At 40.3% G+C, this 14016-nt stretch overlaps 1 long non-coding RNA gene across 1 annotated transcript; it reads right to left on the reverse strand.

The window, feature by feature from the left end:
* Positions 1 to 3662: 3662 nt before the first annotated feature.
* Positions 3663 to 12902, reverse strand: LOC123370882. The gene is made up of 3 exons (XR_006579608.1): positions 12845 to 12902; positions 11239 to 11323; positions 3663 to 3775 (listed from the first exon to the last, which is right to left on the reverse strand). It is a non-coding gene; the product is annotated as an uncharacterized LOC123370882 (long non-coding RNA).
* Between the last annotated feature and the right edge of the window lie 1114 nt (positions 12903 to 14016).

Genomic DNA, 14016 nt, shown 5'->3' on the forward strand with positions numbered 1-14016 from the left:
TCTTGGAACTAGGGTTTACTCTTTCCCCCCGTGCCAAGACCAAGTAGCCAGACTTACCATGTCAGGGTTCTGCAAAGGGAGGTGTTCCACTACACACTATCAATGCTAGTACAGCCCTGAAGCTCCAGATGCTCCTGAAGACCCAGTCTACAGAAGCCATTGGTTAGTGGATGTGCATAATGGCAGATCCATAGTCTCTGGCCTGCTCTTTTCTCCCTGGCCTACCTCTGCTTGCCTTTCTCCCTACTCCAAAACACACTGCACAGGGAGCCAGATGTATCCCAAGAGCAGCTAGTGCAAAACCCCTGGTCTGACTCTAAAAGTGACCCAACCTCTTGGTGAGCACCCACTGTGGTACAGGTAGTGACTTCTCCAGCCACAGAGGTGGCAGAAAGATTTGGTTCCATCATAATGGATTTAAAAAGCTGCAGCAAACAGTGGGACTGGCAGAGACTCTGGTTTCACACAGATATTAAAAACTGTTTATTCACTCTTTGTGCCTAGGACGTGTCCAGAGCTCCTGCTACCGATGATCTATTAAATTACTGTACAGATATGGATCAATGCCCTCTAAGTCCTACAACTGTCCTGTGGTTGAGGTACATCTGGTCCAAAAGAAAGATGCATAAGCTTACTACATCTGTATGTAGTAAATCAAGTTGCTCTAATGCAATTTGGCAGTCATTACTAGAGAATTATGGTGTATGGAGTAAGTAATGGTGGGCTTTTTTTAAACTGGGTTTGAGAATGTCTCAGCACATATAACGCGGTGCAGGGGGCTTCTGTCCTATGGTGTCACCAGCTGTAAAGTATTAATTTAAGTCAATGGCAAAACTCTTTTACTTCAAGGGATCAGGCACTAATTCTATGTTTGATTATTTCATCATCTGCTAGCTACACCACAAATAGTCCTACTACCACTGAGAACTAAGACGTTTTCCTCTAGTTCAGTTGTTCACAAACTACAGTTTATAAACCAAGGGTTATGGATTTAATCTCTTCTGATCAGTGTGATGTCGATATATATATAGCACAAGGATTAAGTAGACAGATTGTGTGTTTATTTTTCTATATTTTTGGAGAGCAGTTATTAGGATTATCAGAAATTGCTAAGTGTTCATCTATCATTTTTGCCTTGTTTTACCTTTAATTTAGTATCTTATGCTTATGTGGATAGAAGCAATTGTAGAACACAATTGCCTTCTTATTCTTTACATAGGGATGAGACACATTGCAGCCTGTGTTCCAAAATTACAGTTTGCTGCCGGTAGCCCACAGATGCAACTGATGGTATATAATGCCCTTTATAATCTGGGCCTGATCCTGAGTTGCCTTCTACCATCATAATTGGTCTTGCTTGAACATTCATCTCTCTCCTGACACTCCGTACTAGACCTGGTCCCTCTTCGTTCACACCCCCTTTTGTGGAACATTTTGGTTGAGGCGGTCCATCTTTCTATTGCATCTTTGACCTCTTGTTTCCCTGTGTTTCATTCGCTTGCCTTTTTTTTAAGCGTTACTTCTCTTCCCCCTAGGGTTTGAGTAACTGCATCTTTTGGTCCAGAGAGGCTAGTACTACTTTAATATTTTACAGTATCCTCCCACATGTTCATGATAGGTACTCCAGAAAGTATCATAAGCAATAGCATCTTCATATATCCACACTAAATCTTTTGTCTAGTTTACTTTATTAGGGATTAGAATTGAAAATAGGTGTTCCAAGAATCTCACCCCTTGAGCTAATAAAGGAGATATATTTAGTTATAATGCTCCTTTGTTAATGGTTCAGTTGTCTTTTCATAAGATCAGAGGAAGGATTTAATTAATGTACTGCATATCAGTGCCAGCTGCAGGGTTCATTTTTTCTCTGACTTTGCATTTCATGTGCTGCAATATATTTATCACTGGAAAAATAAAGTGATTTAAAATAATTATAAGTTCTCAAGTGCAAAGCAGCACAGGAAAGGAGCCTACTACATTCACCATACCTGAAGAGGAGGCAAGGGAATATAAAATCATTGCTTAGAGGAAAGGGGCTATTAGTATTGCAACATGAAAAGTGATATTTTATAGGTTGGAATTCATAATGGGGAAGAGTGGAAATGAGCTTCATCTCTACCCAGTAAAAGTACACAACATATTTTAAGTACTTGGTAATAGTAATTCCCCTACTGGTATTATCATTTTAATAAACTTTAAAAAAAAATAGCTACCCCCTTTGACTGGAGCAGTTAGCCAATATTCTGGGACTTGAGGGGTTTTTCTGTTGGGGAAGAAATTGATGGAGTGAGCTATTTCATTGACACAGTCTTGTTTATTTACAAAGAGTGTGCACAAAGTCCTCTTTCCCTTAACACAGTAGGAATTGTACACAAAAACTGTTTAATTCAAACTCTCTTTCCAGGCAGAATTCTAGTCAAAGCCCTTTCACAGATTTGTATTGATAATGTTCTTCAAAGTTATCTTGAAATACTTAGGGATCAATGTCCTAACAGATAAGATGCCAGATTAGTTGCTGTCTGCTACAGACAATCAGATCACAATAAGGAACAAGATGACCCTCTCCTTCTGTACCCATCATGTGTAGGAAAAAAAAACCTGACCCTGGGAGACTTTAATCTGAGTGATATGCTGCTAGTACTTAAAACATCCTTGGACTTGCTAAACATTGTCATCTATAATTTCCCAAGTAAATACCATTGCAACCAACACTGGGTGATTCTTTATTAGACCTTGTCCTAACAGCTAGAGGAACGGATAATAGACCTAAAAATTAGTGATAGCTTGGGTACAAGTGATCATGATTTGATCACATTTATAATATGCAAGCAGAATAAAGTTCAGCTCAGTAATACACACACACACACACACACACACACACGTGGTGCTTTAATGTGGATATTTTCATAATTTTCTGCTTTATGAGCAAAATCAGCTGAAGAAGAATTTAATAAAAAAGTGATTAATTGTGAATTAAAGAACCTTATTAGGTGCCCAAAAAAGAAGATAGCCGTGCTGGTTAAAAAATAGTTACCTGGTTTAGAGGGTCAGTGAAGGCAGCTAATAAAAATATATATATAAATAATGGAAGAAAGGGCAAATTTGATAGTAATGAATATAAATCAGAAGCAAGGAATTGCAGAACATTGATAAGGGAAGCAAAGGGACACAAAGTAAAATCTATGGCCAGCAGGGTTAAGCACAAGAAGGATTTTTAAAAAAAATATATTAGCAACAACAATAATCTTGTCAATAAACTGGTGGCCATCCAACACCTTGACAAATGAAAGGAGATGTGACAAAAAGTCAGTAGTCATTGGTGCTAAGCAATGGTATGGGAAAAGATCTCAATGCATGAGCAAAACTGCCCACAGTACCTATAGATCCACTTGCCAGATGGAAGTTGAAGCATACTCCACTTCCTGGCTCACCTACAAGCCTCAGCCTGGGCTCTCTGATGGCTCTTCAAAGTGACTGCACCAGTCTTAACCTGGCTTCCCCAAACTGAACAATTATGGGCAGGAATTTTCCCAGTTGTCAGTGGGAATGCTGAATTTCTTGAGGCCTTGCTGCTGTATCAGAGCTTTGGTCTTCCTCTGCATCGTAGATGGTTCTAAGTTGGCCACAAAATCATCTGCCAAAGGCTATGCTCTGAGGCATATGCTCCACATGTCCCAGGCAGTGAAGCCTGCGAACAGCCATCATACATTGCTTAAACTGTAGGCCATTTCTTGTTATTGGTGATCCATTGGTCCAAGTAACTCCAACGATTTTTCTAGACAGCAGAGGTGGAAACTGTTCAGTCTCTGCCCTGGCTTAGAATATGTAACCCAGCTTTCACAATTATAGAGGGTACTAAGGACACAAACCTAATAAACATATCTTTGTGCTCAGGATTAGCAACTTATTATTCCAAACACGTGAGGTAATAATGGACCAATAAATCAATAATGTGGAAGAGGCAGAAGTGTTTATGTTCTGTTTTTTAGGAAGAAAAAATGATATAGCCTCTATGTATGATAACACTTTCCATTCCACTAGTATCTCTGTAGTAGTTTCTGTTTTACATCCTAAAGATAGACATTTTTTAAATCAGCAGGTCCAGATAACTAACATCCAAGACTTTTAAAAACAGCTGGCTGAGGAACATCCTGGAGAATTAATGTTGATTTTTAATAATTATTGGAACACTGGGGAAGTTCCAGAAAACTGGAAGAAAGATAACGCTGAGCCAAATTTCTAAAAATGGAAAATGAGATGACACGGGTAATTATAGGGCTGTCAACCTGACCTCAATCCTGGGCAAGATAATGGAGTGGCTTATATGGACTCAGAGAATTAAAGGCGGGTAATGTAATGAATGCAAATCAACATGGGTCTATGGAAAACAGATCAGTTTATTTTGACAGGATCTCTTTGTTTGACAATATTACGAGTTTGGTAGATAGAAGTGATGTCGACATAATATACTTAGGGCTCATTGTAGATTGTCCATCACTGATTATTTTAAAAATTTAGATTGGATTGTTTTCTAAAATATATGCTCTAGGAATTATTTTGTAGCAGTTCCATTGCCTGCATTATACAGGAGATCAAACTAGATGGTCACAGTGGTCCCTTTTGGCATTGGAATCTATGATCTCTCACACTCCTTCCTGTACCCATGTTTACAAACTGTAAAATGAGGTTAATAAAGTTACACAATTTCACTTCCAAGGATAAAATTGTTTGTGAGGAACAGAGATACTACAGTGACGCACAACATAGCAAATGCAATAAACCACCACCACCACATTTCTTTATCATAGAAAGTTAAAAAGATGTTATTGAGATTGGCTAATCAAATACTAGCCTATGCCTGATTTTTTCCATGTATTGGAAAAATGGCAACTTCCTTGATGAGTGCAGTTGCCTTTATAGATGACATTTGGAAGGTAGTCTAAGGTAGCATTACCCCAGATTGCAGAAGGCCTTAATTTTAAGACTATGTTGTGTTGGACCCAGAAGTGAACAGGAAGCCAAAAAACAGTGGAGGACTTTGTCGCCACTGGCTGGCCCCACCCATTAGGTGAGATAATCTGTTGCATTTGGCTCAAACTGAAGTTTGATTGTCTTTAACAGGCAGCCTAAAAGTAGATCAAGTATCTGTGTAAACATATTGCTGCTCACAACCCTTGGAGCCAGCCAAGTTCCATTTAGCTCAGGAGCCAGGCAGCAGAGGGAGCTAGCTGTGCATTCTTAGGAAAGGTAGCATTTGATATATCATTCTGTAGGTTTCTACAATAGGTAGTGGGAACTTGATCACTACACGCTAGTCATGTAAAAAAAAATAAATACATAAATAAATGTTACACCTGGTGAATGGGGAGTATCAAAAATAAGGTGAAGATGACATCTGTGGAAATGTAGCAACATTATAAATTGCTCACACTAAATATTTACTCTCCAAATAAGATTTAGAATTTGTCCTTCCTGGCTCACTATTGTATTATATTATAGATGCATCTATGTCTGGATGCAGCTTTTATGAAAAAGTCCAAAACAATGCTGAACAAAGTGAGGAACATTTTTCTTCTGTGTCTGATTAATGTATTTCTTCAAAATTACCGACCTACAGATCAGTCTCTTTACCATAGTAATTGCTTTCAGTACTCTAAATTTATTGTGGCTACTCCATGGCGTTTCAGTAACTCCAAAGCACACTAATTACAGCTGCTTAAACCTATACCTATATATTTTCCCTCTCATAACAGTTTTGACTGTCAGTGTAGAGATCAGATCAGTGCACATTATCTTTTCCTTCTGAAGGTGGACTGATTCCCCTGCATCCTTTTGAGAACACCCTAGCAAGCACTCTCAGCCCCACTCTCTCATTTGTATGCACCTTTGCAGCAGATCAGCTGATTAAATGGACTGTCTTCTATCCATTCATCTTCCTGCCTGGCCCACATTTTGCACAATTGCTGCCTTCAGAGTCTCTTGCTAATTCGGAGTTGGATCCAACTCCCACTAGAATCAGTGGAAGTCTTTACCTAGCACCCATTAAAATCAGTGTAAGGTCCTCAATGAGATGAATAGTTGATATGACAACCTCTTTCTAGATTAGCAATCTGTATCTGTCATCTAGACTTGGTCTACACTAGGAACTTATGTTGATACAGCCTCATCTTCCCAGAGCAACGTAGTTACACCGGCCTAGCCTTGGTGTAGACAGAACTATAACAATGGGAGGGCTTTTCCCATCAACACTGGTATCGCCTCTTGGGCTGATACCTACAATGATCAGAGAAGCTCTCCTGTCAGTGTAGGTAGCATCTTCACTAAGTGCTATATATGTGCTGCTGCAGTGCTGTGAGTATAGATGTGACAAATTTATGTTACCAATCTGCCTGAGGCATCAGGTGATCAGGCTGAGGTCACAGGATCATTCGGGGAGGAGATGAAGGAGCACACCAAGTGACTAAATTTTAAAGCTTTATTAATAAAATAACAGTGGTGAGTGCTGGGAATGCTCCCACGTCACTGGGAGGAAGAAGAAAAGTGTTAGTGCCCCAGTCCTAACCCACTTTTCATACTCACACACACAACCCGAGGCTGGCCAAGCCTGGGTGTAACGTAAGAAGAAGAGAGGGAAGGGTGGATGAGAGTTATGTCCTGTTAACAGGCCGTCCAGGGTCCACTGTTGATCTTCGACTTGCTTTGGCTCTCAGGAAGGTTTTTAAGTTCTGGATTCTTTTGGGGGCATTTTGTTCAAGGACTTTTGTCCCCTGTGCTCTTTGTCCCAATTTAAACCGGCTTCCTGCAGCTTCCCCTGTTTCCCAGAATACACCGGCTTCAGGAATGTGAGACTTTGTTTTCCCCCTCACTGGCCTTTGATGTCTCACTAGTTTTTGCAGCCTCTGCAGTCCTGCTTAGCTTAGTTTTCCTTTCTTATGGCTGATTGGGGTTGGAATCTAGGCTCCCATCTTTTTTGGTAGGTAGCCCAGAGTTGGTTGTGTGCAATGGCCTTGGGCTGAAGTCAGCCTCTTATCTTCGGACCTAGCTGGAGCATTGAGTTAACCCATTCCCTTCTCTTTCCGTCCCTCTTCGGCCTCTTGCAACCTGCAAAGGAACCTTTCACTCCACACTCACACCTTTAATCCTTCCCAAAATACCTTGCAATACCTTCAACAGCATTAGCAATGTACAATGCTGATCTGCCTCCCCAGGGGACCCCCTGAGGGAGGGGTCCATTGGGTTGTGACAAAGACAAGCTGACGTGCTTGTCTCCTTCACTGGAGGGATCAGTAAAAAAAAAAAAAACCCTCTTATCTGCATCTTAAATGAAGCTTAACTTTGTGTCTGTTGCTCCTTCCTTGCCAACATCTCTCACATTTCCACAATAAAAGCTCAGATGGTGAACAGAAAAAATACCAGAGGAGAAACATCACTAAACATTAGGGAGGTCAGTGGGTTAGGAAACAGATTAGTAGAAAAACAAAAGCATGGAAACATTTGAGAATTTTGTGCAATTAACCCTGAGGACTGACTCACACTATGTAAGAATAAAAATGATTGTGTGGTTGTTGTTTTTTTTATATTAATAGTGTGTGTTGAGAAAAGCAAGATTTATAGGGAAAATCAAAACTACAAATTCTACCAAAAGATAAAGGTGCAAATACTGTACAATTACATTTCATGAGTCATCTTAGAAAAGTGAGTTTCTGTATTTTAACATGTGGATTCCACAATAGGTTTTGTATCAGTTATTTTTTCCACATAGTGAATATATCCTTAAAATAGTCACTACATCCATAACCCCTGGTTCCTACTCTTACCAAAGGGCAATGAGCATATGAATTCTGGAATTAACAATGAAGTACTTATACTGGGTACACCAGAGGCAGAAGGGGCGGGGAGAGTCTCTTTCAGTGAGCCAGTGACCACTCCTTGATATATTTCCCCATCCCCAGCACAGGTAAGGACTGCCTAGAGGATGTTTTAACTTGCCCCACATGCAGGGGTACCAGAATGGAAGCACCACTTTTTACCATCATAAGGTGGAATAACATGGGGAGTCTTGTTGGAGAAGGAGGAGGCATGGGAGCAGGACCTCAAGGGAAGGGGCAGTATAGGGGCTTCACACTTTTAGGGAGCTTCTGCCACTCTTGACCTAGTGTTATGGTTCTTGAAGGATGAAATGCTAACTGGGGATAGCTCTCTCCATTCTTCCTTACTCCAAACTCACCCCGCAGTACTGACAGCTCTGGGAGGTGAAGTGTAGGAAACTGCTCTGCTTGTCAGGCCTGCTGGAGACTCCCCTGGTTTGGAGAGTCTCTTGACCATATGGTTTTTCCCCAGCATGATTTGCTGGTTTTAAAGAAGCTTTGGACCAATGGAGCCAGCCAGAGTGCTCTCAAGAATAGGAGCCTACTAAATTTGGAGAATCAGCTTCAAGCCTGGTTTAAGGGGATGCAACTTCATGATTTCAATGAAATTGTACCTACTTGTACTAGTTTTGAATTTGGCCCTGTTGGTGCTCTATGAAAATCAGTCACCTTTTTAACCATGCTAAGTAGTGTGCCTTGATGTTTCCATTTCTATGGAAAGCAGAGGATTTTCAAACATTAGGTAATTTGAAATAATCCTTTGCTTAATTACTCCATGTTTGCTGACTCAGTGACCATTTCCAAGGGCTGCTGTTAGGAGGTAGGCAATACTTGGAGTTCAAGTCTGTTTTCAGATATGTGCATGTAACTCCCTTTGATTTCAGTGAGAACTACAAACCATTATCTGAAAGCAAAATTAATCCCTTAGTGTCCAATTAAAGGTTCTTTAACATGTGCAGAATTTCCTTTGTTCTTCCCCGTAAGTACTTGCTGTGCAGAAAAGGTTAAAACCAAGTCTTCTGTCAGTTGAACCTCTGAAAATCCAGAATAAATCTCCTGCCTTCAACACTGTTACTCTGACTATGCTCCAGTGTAAATGAGAACCCAATTTGACCCTTTGTGTTTTAGTACAGTTACCCTGGTGATGAGAATAGCAGTAGTGTGATCATCACTCTGAGCATTATTTTGAATGATTTTATTGATGGTCCAGTTTGTTGTCTATAACAAAGGGGCCATATCTGGTTAGCGTGTACTTAGTCAGTTCAGAGCTTCCGTTGCCAAGTGTACATTGCAAAATTCAGACACTTTACTGACCAATTTAAAAAGCCATTCTTTTTTACAGTAGACACTGGATGTGCAGAATTAAATAGCATATACCTCCCTGAAGCTGTTTCTTCTTATACCATCTGGTAACAAGAGTATCATTTACACCACATAAAACCATGACATCTGGAAAGGAAAGACCAGTCTGATAAGATCACACACACACACACCACTAGGACAAGTCGGCTTTTAATCGGCCTTTCTACTTTTCCAAATGTTGGAAATATTAGGGAATGTTTGTTGTTAAGAGTTTAATTGTGGATGAGTAAAAAGTTTATCTTCAGTTCATGATTAAAATGTTTAAAATTAAACTAGAAAGGATGAGGAAACCCATGGAGACCTCTTTAGAAAGAAAGAACTGACACAAAAGTAAAAAAGTCAAGGAAGTGAGTGATAGAAAGCAGGGTTATACTATATACTGTACATGAGGAGAAAGAAGGTGTTTTATGTTGATTTAAGGCGTTATCAAATGTTAGAGCTGAAGTGTTTGGGCCCTGATCCTCAATAACTGCACATGGGCCCCAATCTTTAGGTATGGCCAAGCTCAGCATGGGACCAAGGTTGGTATGGGGGTGCAAATGTGGTGGGTAGAGGTTATCATAGCCACAGGCACTGACTTCTGTTTTTGCTAGTGGGTGCTTTCTGGTTTCACTGTGCGCCATGTACATGTTCCTGCCACCTACTGGAGGCTCATTGGTGCTGAGCACCCCCAGTTTTTTCAATGGGTACTTGAGTCCCAGAGCACAGAGAGTTGGTGCCTATGACCATAGCACTCCTCCAATCAGGGGCTAGCACTAAAGCTGGTAAAAAAATAGTTTCTTTCCAAATTTGAATAAAAAGGTTTAGAAATTCTGTGAAATGGAATTTCAGAAATCCCAATTTCAGAATTGAGTTTATTTTTATATTCTATTTGTCACATCATAGTTGAATTTTTATATTAGATTTTAGAGTAATTAACAGCAGCTGCTACTTAGCACCAATTGGAACAGTTTATCTTGTTTTCTAGATCAAAGTGTCTCTGGAGTATATTGATCTAAAAAAGAAGGTAACTGTTTCAATCAGTGCTAAGAAGCAGCTGCCCTTTATTTTAAAAATAAAATCCAATAAAAAAGTGCTATATACTATGTGCTATTACTACTGGTATGTGGTGAAACAGTGTAGAGGCATAAAAATTACAAAATTTTAAATGAAATTTCAAGTTTTCTAAAATGATTTTCAGAGGGGGAGGGGGTCAAGAAACATGCACACGCACACACACAGCTCTAGCTAACCACGGGGTTTGTTCAATCCCCAGTACAACTTTTAGTAAGGCCTACCTGAAATGGCCTTCGTGGGCTCTTAAATGACAGTCAGACATTGCTAAAGCTCACCACCACACTTCTAGCCATGACCAGATTGTAAAAGATGTGGATGTGGCATAGATTCAGCACAACCAAGTGAAACTTCAGCTGCTATTTAAGCCAGCATTATATAGCCCCTCTACATTACCAGAGCAGAGGATGTGTCCCATTATGGTCAGACTAGTCTTAACCATTTGGTTATAGAACGGAAAATATTTAAGATAAGGAAGTTATTGGCTTATTCTGAAAATTTCTTCAGAGTCAAAATCAGTTTCCCCAAAAGCACAGACATTTTGTGCTGCCCCTCTGGAGCCTTCTCTATACTTCAGTTGGAGTATTGGTTCTATGCCAGCTGGGGACCTCCCTCTTTGTCCTCCCCTGAAAAGTTGCAGATCCAGTTTATTTAACATCCACAATAACTATTTGCAGCTCCCAGGTACTCGTCTCCTTTGTACTGTCTCAATTTCTTGGATCTTTCTTTTACAATAAGGTGCATAGAACTGTACACACGATAATCCAAATATGGCTTCACTTTCTCCTATAATGTTGCTGTAATTTCCTTTGACACATTTACACATTACAAATTTGTTTTCTTTCTTACCACTACCAAGCCCTGTGTGAGAAGTTTCAAAACAACATCCATCATCTTCCACCCCACCAATTATACTTATGAGCACTATTTAATAGACAATTTTGGCTATCAGTACCTTGCAGTGAATTGCTTAAGCCAGCTGTCTGTGCTTCAGCTCCTTCTTTGTCTGTCTGAATTCTTACAGTTTCTTAAGGCCGGTCCTGAAAAGATTTAAGATTTAAGCACATGAGTAATTTTACCTGCATGCATAGTCCCATGATTACATCAATGAGACTATTCTAGTGAGAGAAGTATCTCATGCGCTTAAGTAGTCACACAATCAGGCTATTTAGGGTAGCATCACATGTACCTCTAAGTTTGTATAGTGCATAGTACAATTAAACCCCAGGCCTAATCCAGTCTTTCTACTTATAATCTGCCTTGTAGAGTCACCTGATACCCAGTATTTTATCATCTGCAAATTTAAGTACTGTCCTGCGTATTATAAACCATTAAGGTATAAGCACTCAGGATGAAACTCTCCATAGAAAAAAGCCACATAGCTGGATCCAGATAGTCATTACCTCTTTTCAAATGACTTCTGTGCATTTTGTTAATAAGATTAGAATATACATTGACTTTGTATCACCTATTACTCCTCCAATGGGAAACGGACATAAGGCCCTGAAATCTGCTACCACTTGGCAAAGAGACAACAGGACCTTACTTCAATTTCCTACATGTTCTTATCCACTATATATATATGGAAAGAACCACTTTCCATAGCAAACATGCTGAAAGTAGGAACATAAATAGTAACAGAAGTTTTACCAAACCCACACATTTAAAGATCATGAATAAGACTTTAAGCATTATGAGATTTTAAAAATAAAACTTGGGATTCTTTTCATTTGCCTCCTGTTTTTTGAGCCTCAATGTTATACATGGATCCCATTTTTCAGGTCTCCTCTGCAACAATAGGGTAAAAACTTACTTTCCTATTTAAATGAAAGCTGAGATTCTCCTGACTCCAGGAGTTGGCATTTTAAGAATAATGCAACACTATGAAATATTACCAAATATTAGCAGCACTATGCTGGGGCATATTTAAGATGTTCCTCTCACAGGATCCACTGACAACCTCTTCCTACCTATTATGGCAATTAGCTCCTTCTAGGTCCGGGGCCCCCTTCTGCTGCTTGCTGCACATCCTACTGCCACTCTCTCTCCAAGTCAGCAACCACAGATGTTCCTGATTTGACCCTCAGGTCAAGTTACTGTGACAGCCCAGAACAGGGACATATGCAAAGTCTTTTCTCCCTTGCAGACTCAAGCAGTCTTCCCATTCCCTTCCTCATGGTACTACTCCCTCAGTGGCTGGCCAAGATAACTGAGGCCTGCCCTCTACTCCAGGTTTCAGCTCAGGAACCCTCTAATCAGCAAGCAAGGTCTGTTTTCTCCTGAACTTTACTGCCTTTATCTGAGCCCTTTCCTCACCACCTGGCACTTACCCCCCAGGATTGCCAGCCAGGAGCAGCAGTAGCACCCTAAAAGTGGGGGCCCCAGAGGTGCCCACACCATCACCCCACCTCCATTGCTCATTCTTAAAGCCAGTAAAAAGTGAGAGGGCATAGCCCTCCCACTTTTAAAGAGCAGCATGGCCCCATATTCCCCACTGTTCTATCCCCCTGTTGCCAGCCTTACAACTTCTTCCTCCTAGGGGAGGATTGTAAGCTACTTACCTCTATAGCCCTAAACACAACCTCCCTTCTCCAGAGAGTGACTGTAGACCACTTCCCTATAGCCCTCTCTGCTATCAGCTTCCTGCCTTTATGAACCCAACCCAGCCAGTTCCTCCCCAACTGGGATCCTTCATTATTCAGGAGATTACTTAAGCCACCTGATTCCCCATAGCTGTGGCCTGTCTAGTTAACTGGCCTCCTTCTTAGCCTATTAACTCCTTAAGGGTAAGTGTGGGGTGAACCACAGCTGCCATCTCATCACCTTTTAGGCTGAACTATTCAGGGCTAGATTGTAATTTTACAATCTGTCCAGAGTAAGGGGCTCTACTTAGTTATACTGCCCCAGGAACAAACTAGAGAGTGAGTCATGATTTAGAGCATGTCCTTTAGCTTATAGAGGGGACTATTGGATTAGCAGCCTCTGCTCTGTACCACCAATATGAACTGGAGTGAAATATGAAGTTAGCAAGTAATTAACATATAGGATCACCAGTTCTCACAAGAGCAGGACTTATTCTCTAATGTATTGGGTTTCCATAGCTCTCTTTTGTTGTTAGATACCCCTGAAGGTGTGTGGGGATGGGTGATTTTATTCAACATATATCAGAGCATAGCACAGTTCCTTTTAAGGATAGTGTTCACAGATTGATTGGTAACAACCACCCACACTCCTCCTACAGACAGATATCTCGTTTATAATATTCAGGAGATTCATACTCCCGCAGAATATGGGAGCTACTTCTTTTGCCTACTTGTATAGCCAATACAACCTTTTCATATCTACACATCTGGTACTCCAGGATTTGGCCAATACTTAATGGAACTGATTTTGAATAATTAAAGTCAATGGGAGTTTTACCATTGACGTCAATAGAAGCAGTAGCAAGGTATTCAGTGAGCATTCAGCCCTCCATAGTGGAGTAAATTGTGTATGCTAAATGATTCTATTAAACACAAAAAAATATTGACTCCTGATTACACATCTAAAATTAGAGTTTCCTCACAACCACCTCCAAAACATTCTATCCAAGATATCAAATTTTATTAACAATGAAAAGTGATTTCACTGAATGATCAAAGATGACATAGTCACTGTGTAGCTTTCCACACAGCTGTTAAAATTATTTAAAAGCAGAAACACTTCCCCTGCTTGGAAAAAAAAACAAAATGCA

The sequence above is a fragment of the Mauremys mutica genome, chromosome 5, assembly GCF_020497125.1.
Source record: "Mauremys mutica isolate MM-2020 ecotype Southern chromosome 5, ASM2049712v1, whole genome shotgun sequence".
NCBI lineage: Eukaryota > Metazoa > Chordata > Testudines > Geoemydidae > Mauremys > Mauremys mutica.